Below are 10,544 nucleotides of genomic sequence, written 5' to 3' on the forward strand. Positions count from 1 at the left end.
CTCCTGTGCACCATCAGTGACATGCCACCTATTGGATTTTTTTGTGTGTTACCCATCAACATTGTTTGCAAACTCTCTGGCTTGCAACCACATTTGTACATACCTTTATCTCAAAAAACGTGTATTTTAACCCATTATTTTAAATACTTTAGTGGGGTAGAACCTCCTCGCCCCTGAACCTCCGTTAGTTGGTTCAGTCTCCCACACTATGCTGGGTCACTTGTGCATATTCATGGAAATCATTAATTATGTCCCTCCAATTAAAGAATTCATAAGCCACCAATGTGTACCAGTCTCCACAGTTATTCCCATTGTGTATCCCAATAGTTAAGTCACCATAACAAGTCACAAACAATCACTCAGAAATTCAAGCATGGGTCTGGCCCTTCTGTTATTCGTGGTTACAGCAGCACCCCAAATACCTCTGCCGTGCCTTAGATTTTGTCCAGTGGATGTTTACATTCCCCTTGCTCCTACACTCTCCTGACACAGAGGAACCAATTAAGGTAGTTCTGCATCCCTTCTATTCCACTGCAAATGAACTAACCTCCTAAAAAAAGGTATGTATATTAAAAAGCCCATTGGCAATGCGTTGAAAATGAACAGCCAAACCTCAAACTGGAGTTCTAGCTAATAGTATTCCCCCAGATACATAAGGGGGGTGCAAACTGTTATTTTTATGACACACTTTGCCACTCCTGTGACCGTCCACATTTCCAAACAAATGCAATTGTCTTCATCACAAAACTGAAAATGATACTGATGTCTTCCGGGACGATATAGTCATTAACTGACCCATGTTCCGGCTAAGGAAATCGATTTATCAATCAATAATCGGCTGAGACACTCCTCGTAAACACCTCTGCTTGTGAACTCAACCAACCCTTCATTGGAGGTTCAATGAAGGTATATGTATTCCCATCCTGAGCCATCTCTTTTGCAGATTTTTTCCTCACAAAACCTAGGGGTTCCTGTCTGATTTTGTATTGTCCGCTGCTCCAAAGTCATTGATCTAATTCTGACACAAGGCCCAGAGGGGTTGCTACATTCCAGGAAAGCCAGCCTACCAGGGAAAAGCCATAAGAGCAATAGGCTGCCTAGAAGCAGGCAGGTAGCTGAAGAGACACTCTCCTTCCTTCGGTCATGCCCCAAATTAAGGGACATCACTCGTGGCTCTAAAAAGATTGCAGGCCTGTCCTCGGCGAACAATACTCTATGTTCAGTTCTTCTATGAAGATCACTGGAGACTCTGACCACAAAGTTTGCCAGCTTAGCGTTTGGCAATAGTAGAATGAACCGTCCACAGCATGTGTGTTACATATGGAGACAGTTTAGTCCGAAGACTCTACAGTTATGTCTCACGTAGAGATTTATGTGAACTGACAAAGTGGGCACTACTTATGTAGACTAAATTGAGTAATTGTAACTCAGTAAATATTTGGTGCTTCATGGAGCTCTCCTGCACTCTCCTGGTGCTGTTTTAGGCTAAGTTAGTAGCCTCAAACTTAAATCCGCTGGACCCCATTTACTTTTATTTGGTTCCAGCTTTCTCGTGTTTTACTCTGTGCACCAAACCAGGTTTGGTTCCTTTGTTCGCCGTCCTTTGGCACTCCTTAGGTGCCTGAATGTCTGAGGGGGACAAGATGTGAGGGAGGGGTTTGAGACTCCCTGCACAGGGTCTCCTTAAATAGCAGGTGTCTGTGGCTTTAAAGGCAGAGTCGCCACTGATCGAGAGAACCGAAGAGAAGCTGAAAGAAGAGGACCACTAACACGACTGAACCTCCCGATGAAGCCCTGCTGCGGGTCAGAATCTCCAAACTTCGATGACAGAGAAGATCTGCAAGGAATCTTCTTCCCTTGAGCTGGTGGGACCAACCAGTTTGCCAAACAGCAAGCAAGGACTATCTCCCCTGGTCAAATATTTGCTGTGCACAGCTCCAGTGAACCTGATAGCCAGGTGGTCCGGACCCTGTTTGGGTTTTAAGGAGCGCACCTTTTATTTGTTGCTTTGCTCTGCTGCTGGTTTCTTCCCTGGGCAGTGCCGGACCCTCCAGTCTTCCTACTTCATGTCAGTCCGACAGTCGCTTCAGGAACTGTGAGCCTGCAGGATCTGCCAGGAACGTCTGCCTCAGCTACAGCCTTCTTCTTCATTTAAGGTACTGTTCTAACCAGGTTGTTCGTTATGTCCGACCGCAGTGAAAGCGTTTGAAATGTTTCACCAATCCGATTGCTTGTCCTTCTCTACTCTTTTAAATAACTTTTCCTTCAACCAACTTTGTTTCGAACTCTTGTCAAAGACTTAACCGCAAACTACTCTGAACTGTGTGATCCTCTGCAAAGACTCTGAACCAACCATTAACATTGGCCCAGGCCTATTGATTTGAATCCTCATTGTAGGTAGCATTTTCTAGATTGCCCTGCCTACTTATTTATTGGTGTTGCTTAATTTTGTTTAGCCGTGTCTTTCCCTCCCTTTTAAATTGCTGGAGTGCCATTTTATTCACACACTTCATTTTGAGCTTAACTTGTCCAGAATTCATAGGGTGTTGTGTAGTGTATTAAGAGTGTGATTTTCTGCTGCTTTATTTAGTGTACTGTTTTACAAATGAATGTGTAAATAAATATATATTCTTTCACTCAGAAAACCTTGAGTCAGTGTCTGTTTGAACCATGGTAAATGCTGTCCTTTGTGTAACTATTGATACTGCTCACTTTACTCATGAGATAGGTCTGGCTGCTCAGCCATTGCTACCACTTTACTGTGTGGTACCGGCTTATACCAAAGGTGAATTTGTGCTGTCACTTGTAGTCTTACTGTGTCTAATTGTGTGTGCTGTTCCCAAAAGGTACTGCATACGATTCTGCCTAACATTTTGTATTCTGGGATGCAAGCCAGAAGGGCATAAAAGAGTGGTATTGTAGCTAAAATACCACAGGAGGGCATGAGCTAATTATTCAGAGTGTACATAGTCCAGTACTTGTTTACCGTTAGTGATACTGGTAAAATTATTATTAGGCAGTTTTCTGAAGTTAGCCTCACTAGTCTCGGGAGAATAGCTCAGCTGCAACATGCTTGCCTTGGAAGCAAGACAACGCGGAGCCACAGAGGTTCAATCCCCAGATTCGTGCTTAGAAACCTCTGTGTATTATGCGTGTTATAAGTAACCTATCTCACTATTAAAATGCCCCAATAAGTTTATACAATATATTACCAAGAGTTAAGAAAATACCAAAATACCACAAAATACTGCGAGATACCACATATAGCCCAAAAAGATCTCTAACATTTTGGTGCATTCGCAGGAAAGCAGTATTTTCTGAATTGTCAGATTAACTCGAGGCAAAGCTTTATGTTCATACAAATTGGTCCTCTGAAAATGTGACAACATGGAATAGCAGGATTGAAACTAAATCATATTTTGAAATGATATTTTATTTATATTGCGCTCATACACAAGTGTTTCAGAGCACAGAAGTAGAAAACGAGACATTTGAAGGTATTTTTGATGAGGAAGCATTTTTGCAGGTGTGTCTCTTTCGACTGTTCCGAGCACCAGAATGCACAGAGTAGAAGAACTGCATCATCAGACTGTGTGCAAAACGTTTGGTTTCTGCTACATAGATCCATAAATATGCAAGAGAAAGACAGTGAAGTAATAAGCAAATTACAACACAATTTGGACAATGAATGGGATCAGGTGCAGCAATTAAAAGGAGAATTAAAACAGAGAGAGCTAGACACAGAACTACAAGCCACATGTTGCAATCTTGCTACTCAATTGGCTCAGAGAGAGAAGAAACGTATCAAGAGTGAGCAAGAATTAACCCATTTAAAAACAATATTGGATGATATAAGGCAAGATAAAGATGTTGCATTATCCCAAATGGAAACCTCTAAAGAAGATAACTGGGGAAAAAGAAAAGGAACCCCATGCTATGGAACAGGAGATATTTAAACTACTGGAAGAAAATTAAAAAAAAAGCCAAAACACTGTCTCATTGTCAGACAGAGATCAATGAATTGCAATCAATAATCAATAATATTCAGAATGAGAATTCTGTTCTCTGTCCTGAAGTGGAACAGCATGGACAGTGTTAGAACCTGGAACAGCAAATATCAAATCTCAAGACAATGAACAGGGTACTACAGTCAATAGAGCTGAACAGAATCACAATCCTCACCAAGGAAATGTACCAGCAGCTTTCCCTTTGGACAGACCTGGTTATAACCCAATGGTAGGGTCCAAATCACCTACAAATATTCACACACATTCTTGCCCACAAGAGAACAGGAATGAGTGAAAAAATGACATATACCAGAACGCATCATGTAGTCCTTTAAAAATTATTAAATGTATCAAGACTTTGATTAAACCATTCAAATGGGGAGGCAAGTGTTGTTTGGAAGACCATTTAGAGTCTGTTCACGATACATTAGAAGCCCTTCCAATCCATAGGGAACAACATATATAGTACTTTCACCTTACTTTAGATGCAGCATCTGCTAGTATCATTTGTGGTCTCAATCGATAGGAAACTTTGTCATGGGCAGACTTTGAGAAGGAGATTAGACATCAATTATCACCTAACCTGTCCATACAGCAAGCCAAAAAAGATGTGTATACTATGACTGTGCAGCAAAATGAGTAACCTCGCCAGTTCTTTCAAAACCTATAAAGAGCATTTTCACAATTAGAAATACATCTCCTGAACGATATCATCACAGGCCCAATCAGGGTGTGTTTAATCATTACCAGCCCAGGCTACAAAGAGAGGAATTCCGAGACATGGACACGTTTCAATGCTTAGAAGCCCAAGTCAAAATGTTGTCTGAAAAGATAGGAAAATTATGTACAGTCCAAAAGCAACAGCCAAGTGAAAATGCACAAGGCCATGGGAATGATCTTGTGCGTAGGAACAACAACTGACTAGGTAATCACCTCTGTCCTGATGATTAAACAGTTGTCCATGAATCACCTTTGAATACAAAAATTGAATTGCTTGGTGATTTAAAAATGAGAAAACAAAGAAATGAAAGTGAGACTGGGAATTTCACCACAAACAAAAAGGGAGTGTGGATTAACTTCGAGTTGAACCAGACCATTCAGGTGTGTGAAGATGAAGAATAAAAAGGGGAAAATGTACATGAAAGACAGAAAGAACAGAGAAGCAGATTTAAAAAGAGTATTCAATGTGAAAATGAAACAACAAAATGGATAGATTATCCTTAATTGATCATCAAAATACTGTTGATACCCACACAGAGGAAGCAATTGCCCAAAAGGCAGGTCCAGGCCAATCACCTGAGGAATATTTTGCACCACAGATTTTCTAAGGGACAACAATGACAGGCTCCATAAAAAATGCAGATAAGTGTCACACACCAGAACTGACATGTCACTTGACAATTGTGAAGATACCCAGCCAATAGGGTGCTATGTGGAAGTAGGTAGAGAGGACCCAGCCAATGGGAAAGGCACAATGAGAATTTGGGGTGTGAACACTCGAGATCCCAAGTCAGAGGGGCAGTCAGTGGCTACACTCCAAATGGGTTCTGAGCCCAGGAGAATAGACAAGGAAATTCAAAATGAAGTGGTCAAAAAGGAGGGTAAAATGCCATTTCATGTACCCATTTGCCTAGCAAAAAGTAAGTCCTGAAATAAGTAGAAATTCACATTTGTATGTGTATTAGAAGAAGTTGAGGATAGGTACTATGCTCCTATCACAAATGAAGAAACATGTAATGCATTTGCAGTGCTTGACACATGCACCCAAGCAACAACAATGTCAAAAGGACTGGTGAAAAGTATCAATGAAGGGAGACTCCCACAAAATCATGTAATGGTGAGGCAAAATGAAGGCCCTTTGCACAATTTCCATGGGGAAGAGATACCTATCAAAGGTGTCACAGAAATGAACATATAGTTAGGGAAGTATCGGATGAGACAGAAAGTGTTAGTCACACCCGTTAATGAAATACCCTTTCTCATAGGGACATATTATCTGAGATTATCTCCCCTCAATGATGAGGTAAATGGGGTATTCTGGTCTTTAGCTAAAAAGCCATTGAGAGCTAAGTAAATCATGACTCAAAACAACAGTGTAAAAGAATGCCACACCATCGCTAAATCTGAAAGTGCAGTGGAAGTATATATCCAAAATGGCTGTGTGCCCAGCATCACTATCATTCTCATGTGACAGGATAAAATGTGAGAAGAAAAAGAGTAGCAGTCCTCGGAGATGTATTTGGACCCTAAGAAAAATGGGCAAACAGAAATAGATGAACACATGTTGCATTTTTATCTAAATGAAGAAAAATACAAACCAAATATCACTCCAGAGTTAAATCAAGAAAAACACATTTCAACAATCTCAGAAATATACATGGGAGAAGGGCAGCCATGGATCCCTGTCCATGTGAATGGGCATTCTGAAATGATTGAAGACACGTTGGCACTTGAAAATGAAAGGAACTTGATTAGTGAAAAGGTACACAGGGTAATACTTGAAAGAGAAGAGATTCCACAGTTTAAAATAAACAACCAACTCATCTTTGGCCTAGATGACCCCAAAAGAAGTCTCATTTACACAGAATGGAGGTTTGCTTGACCAAGAACGGTTTCCTCAACAATTCCTTACTGACTGTTAAAAATCATATTTTTTATTATTTTTACACACTGATTTTTACTGATTCTTATATCAGACTGAGGCCACTGGCACAGTTATATGGAAATATGTTTTTTTTTGTAAGTGACAATATTTCCCTTTAATATTTTATAATAATAAAAATACCAACACATTATTAAAAAAACAAACAAATAGGAGATAACCAATTAAAAGAAGATAAAAAGATAAAGTTGATCAACAGATGAAGATATAAAATTAAAAAAACGTGTTTTTTTTGCTCCAGACTAGAGATATATACATCAAGTGTTTGGTGTATGAATATTACCAATTGCATGTTATTTGTTTTTTGACTATTAAGATCAATGTAAAATGTGGTGAAGCTAGGATTATTGCTGCATGTTTTTTTTCTTTCACTGTAGTGATTCCAGTTGTGTCCCAGCAGAAATAAAAGGAGGGGGTGTAGGGAAAAACACAGCATGTCATCATTCACATTTTAGCAGAGTTGAATTTTCACTAGGACCTATGGTGTGAGTCTCATGTGTGACTCAAGGGTATGAGACTCATGCTGAATCTAAATAGATGTCAAAGCACAGAACACATGCTAGTAGATAATCACTTTGCACCACAATACCACAGTTGAGGGCTGAGTTGCACTGAAAATAAAACTAACATGAAACTAACATACTAATTTACTTTACCCATTTAACATATTACTGTTTCCCATAATAACATTTATTGCAAACCAGTCTATGATATAAACTGGGTGCAGATTGATGGAAATGCATGGTCATCTGGAAAATAAAAATAAACTAAATGTGCAGGCTTAAAGCAGCACTGTGTTTTAAAGTGTGGAATGAGAGATCCCTTCTGCCAAAGACATTGCATCAGGCAGGAGGCAAGCACCGGAGCAATAAAACATTTTCTCTTCAGCAATGCAGTTTGAGTCTTGGTTAAAGGCACAAGGGAAATCACGTGCAATTTTAATGGACTGATTTGCCAAGGGGAGGTTCTTTATTTTAAGTGATACATGGGTTTGAGGCAGAAAGGGCCAGGTCATTCACTCACTGACTGATGAAGGGAGCACAAGTGCTGGAAGAGAGGGCTGGTTCCTGGGCAGACTGAGTCTTCAGTGTTGCAGGCTAACTGTCTGTTTCTGTAATTGAGGATTGTGTTAAAGTGGATGTTTGATACTATGTAGCATAGGTTAAATAAGTCAGTTCATTTTTAGGCACAGCATAATAACAATTTAAACTTGCATTTAAAACTGTGTTCATATTTCAGGTTTTGCTGTGATAAAATTCAGAGTGACAGAGGCACTGCCAGTTTTGTTGCGAAGTTCAAGGCTAATCACAGGCAGAACTATGTTGAACTATGAACTATGGAGATTATCGCAGATGGAGTGTTGAGATCCATTGCAGGAAAAACATCGTGGTTGAAGAGGCCCTTTTGTGTAACTTGCACATTTCTAGTTTCTGGTAAAGAATAATAATTCAAAAAGCTAATTTAGTATCAGTGTATTTATTCTGCACTCAATCACTGGATCGTCATGCATAGAGATATAAAACATACAGTAAGAAAAATATCAAAGTAAAGTTAGTCACAGTAAACTGTTTTACTCTGAGAGGATGAATGAATGTTTTATATTTCATTTGCATGTTTAATGTATTCTGGGATGCAAGCCACAAGTGCATAAAAGAGTGTTGTTGTAGATAAAATACCACACGAGGGCATACGCTAATTATTCAGTGTACTAAGTGTAGTAAGTCCAGTACTTGTTTACTGGTAGTGATCCTGGTAATATCAGGCAGTGTTCTGAAGTTAGGCTCACCACTATAAAAAATACCCCAATAAGTTTACCACAATATATTACCAAGAGCTAAAAAAAACACCATACCAAAATACCACAAAATACAGTGAGATACTAAATATAGCCCAAAAAGAGGTCCAGCATACCCTGCGTAAAGCTGAAGGCCATTCCCGGGGTGATGATAGTAGTCTATGGCTGCACCCCCAAGGTTGGTTTATGGCACTACAGGAACCCTTTGTTTATGAAAAGAAAATCAAAATCCCCTGAGAAATAGCAATTGAAAAGGCTAAAAAAGAAATGTTATGCTTATGCCTGTCACTTGCTTTGTATAACGTTGTCTATTCCATCTGTCTGGGGAATGTCTCATCTCACCATAAGGCTCATTGGAGCATTTCCCAGTGGGCAAATACATGCATCCCATAAGTGCGTTTGCAGTTTGACTGCATGGACCAGATTTGAGTTAGTGGACCAGCATGTTGAGCCTGACATCCGTCATCACATCCTTTTATTTAGTTGAACATTATGGTCTACAGAAAGCCTCAGGAACCAAGGGAATCAATATACATAAAAAGATATCAACTTATCACACGAGGATATCAACTTTCCAGACCTCACGGGTTGCTTTATGAATCACTGCAAAGCCCCACCTTTATCATTTCATCTGTTTGCTCTGTGCAGATTATATCCAGCTGGAATGGCCATAATTAGAGCAGGATCTGCGTCCTCATGCAGCTGGCTTTTGGTTATTGCACAAATGTCCAAATTATGTTGTAAAATATAGTATGCAACCTCTTTTGCATGTTTCACAAAAGACCTTGGGTTTAGTATTAGAAATTAAAATTTTCACATTTCACTGTATCTGCAGTGCTGTTGGGAACCACAATTTCATCAAAACTCTGTGTGTTCAAAATCACTTCCTTGGGGCTGCTGATATCTGACATCATTATAGTAGGGTCGACTAGTAATTTCTTTATTTATTTTAATATACTCATAGCCATTCGGCTTTGTATATACAAACATGAAGAACACATACAACATATAAAATACTGCATCAATACATAGTGCTTGTGAGATATAGCAGATTAAGAGCACAGGAAAAGTCAGTAACAACAGTTGACAAACTGTCTAAAGACCCCAATGGATAGCAGTAGCAACCAAATCTAACATCTTAAAACCAATATTATAGTAAAAGTCAGATAAATATCTAAAAAGCCAATTTATAGTAAATCTAAAATATCTTTACATTTTCAATAAAAGTTTACTATAAAAAATATAAAATAAGGCCCATTACCCTCCATGAATTTAGACCAGATAGAAGTCCTATCGGTAGAATGAGATCTGTTGTTATAAGATTTAACAAATCTTTCCCTAATAGGAAGTAAACTCACTATTGTGTAACTCACACATTGTGCCATTATATGTTCCAGAATGTCCAAAACATTTTCACCACAAAAGCGACGCAGGCGCTCAGAACGTGGGAGAGCAACCCTTCCACCCTGTATCTCAAAAACATCACACACATTACACTTTAAAACAAAATACTGTCTTATAATAGCACTACTCGGGAAAGCAGTAATGTTGGTGGGTTTATATGTGCGAGCAGTTCTGTACTCAATAAATTGAACCACTGTTAGTGTTAGTGGATAACTGTACGTAATTGTTTTCATAGCTAAAGACAGTTAACTTAAAGTCTTAGCCACCTTTTAATCACATACACAAAACTAGATATAGATCGACCCTCAGAGCCTGCATGGACATTATTTTGTGCACAGTTGCCATCGTGTGATGTCTTTCAAGACATAGGAAGGCATGTATATATCTTACCATGATCATATCATTGTTTAACTGTCGCACATTTTCAAAACTCATGACAGTTCTAAAGATAAAATCTACAGATGTCCCATTTAGGTCAAATTCAAGGTACAAACATTCAACAGGCAATGCTAGCAGCATTCTCAACAATTTGCAGAGCATTTTAGCTTCACATTTCTTTAGTTCATCAGTATGCTTATAGCCCCAAACTTCAATACCATAGCTCAGTAATGGCAGGATTCTCGAGGTATACAGAAACAGGATCGTAGAGACTGAATAATCCCCATTCTGCACTATA

The sequence above is a fragment of the Ambystoma mexicanum genome, chromosome 3p, assembly GCF_040938575.1.
Source record: "Ambystoma mexicanum isolate Mex_15411 chromosome 3p, UKY_AmexF1_1, whole genome shotgun sequence".
In the NCBI taxonomy this organism is placed as follows: Eukaryota; Metazoa; Chordata; class Amphibia; order Caudata; family Ambystomatidae; genus Ambystoma; species Ambystoma mexicanum.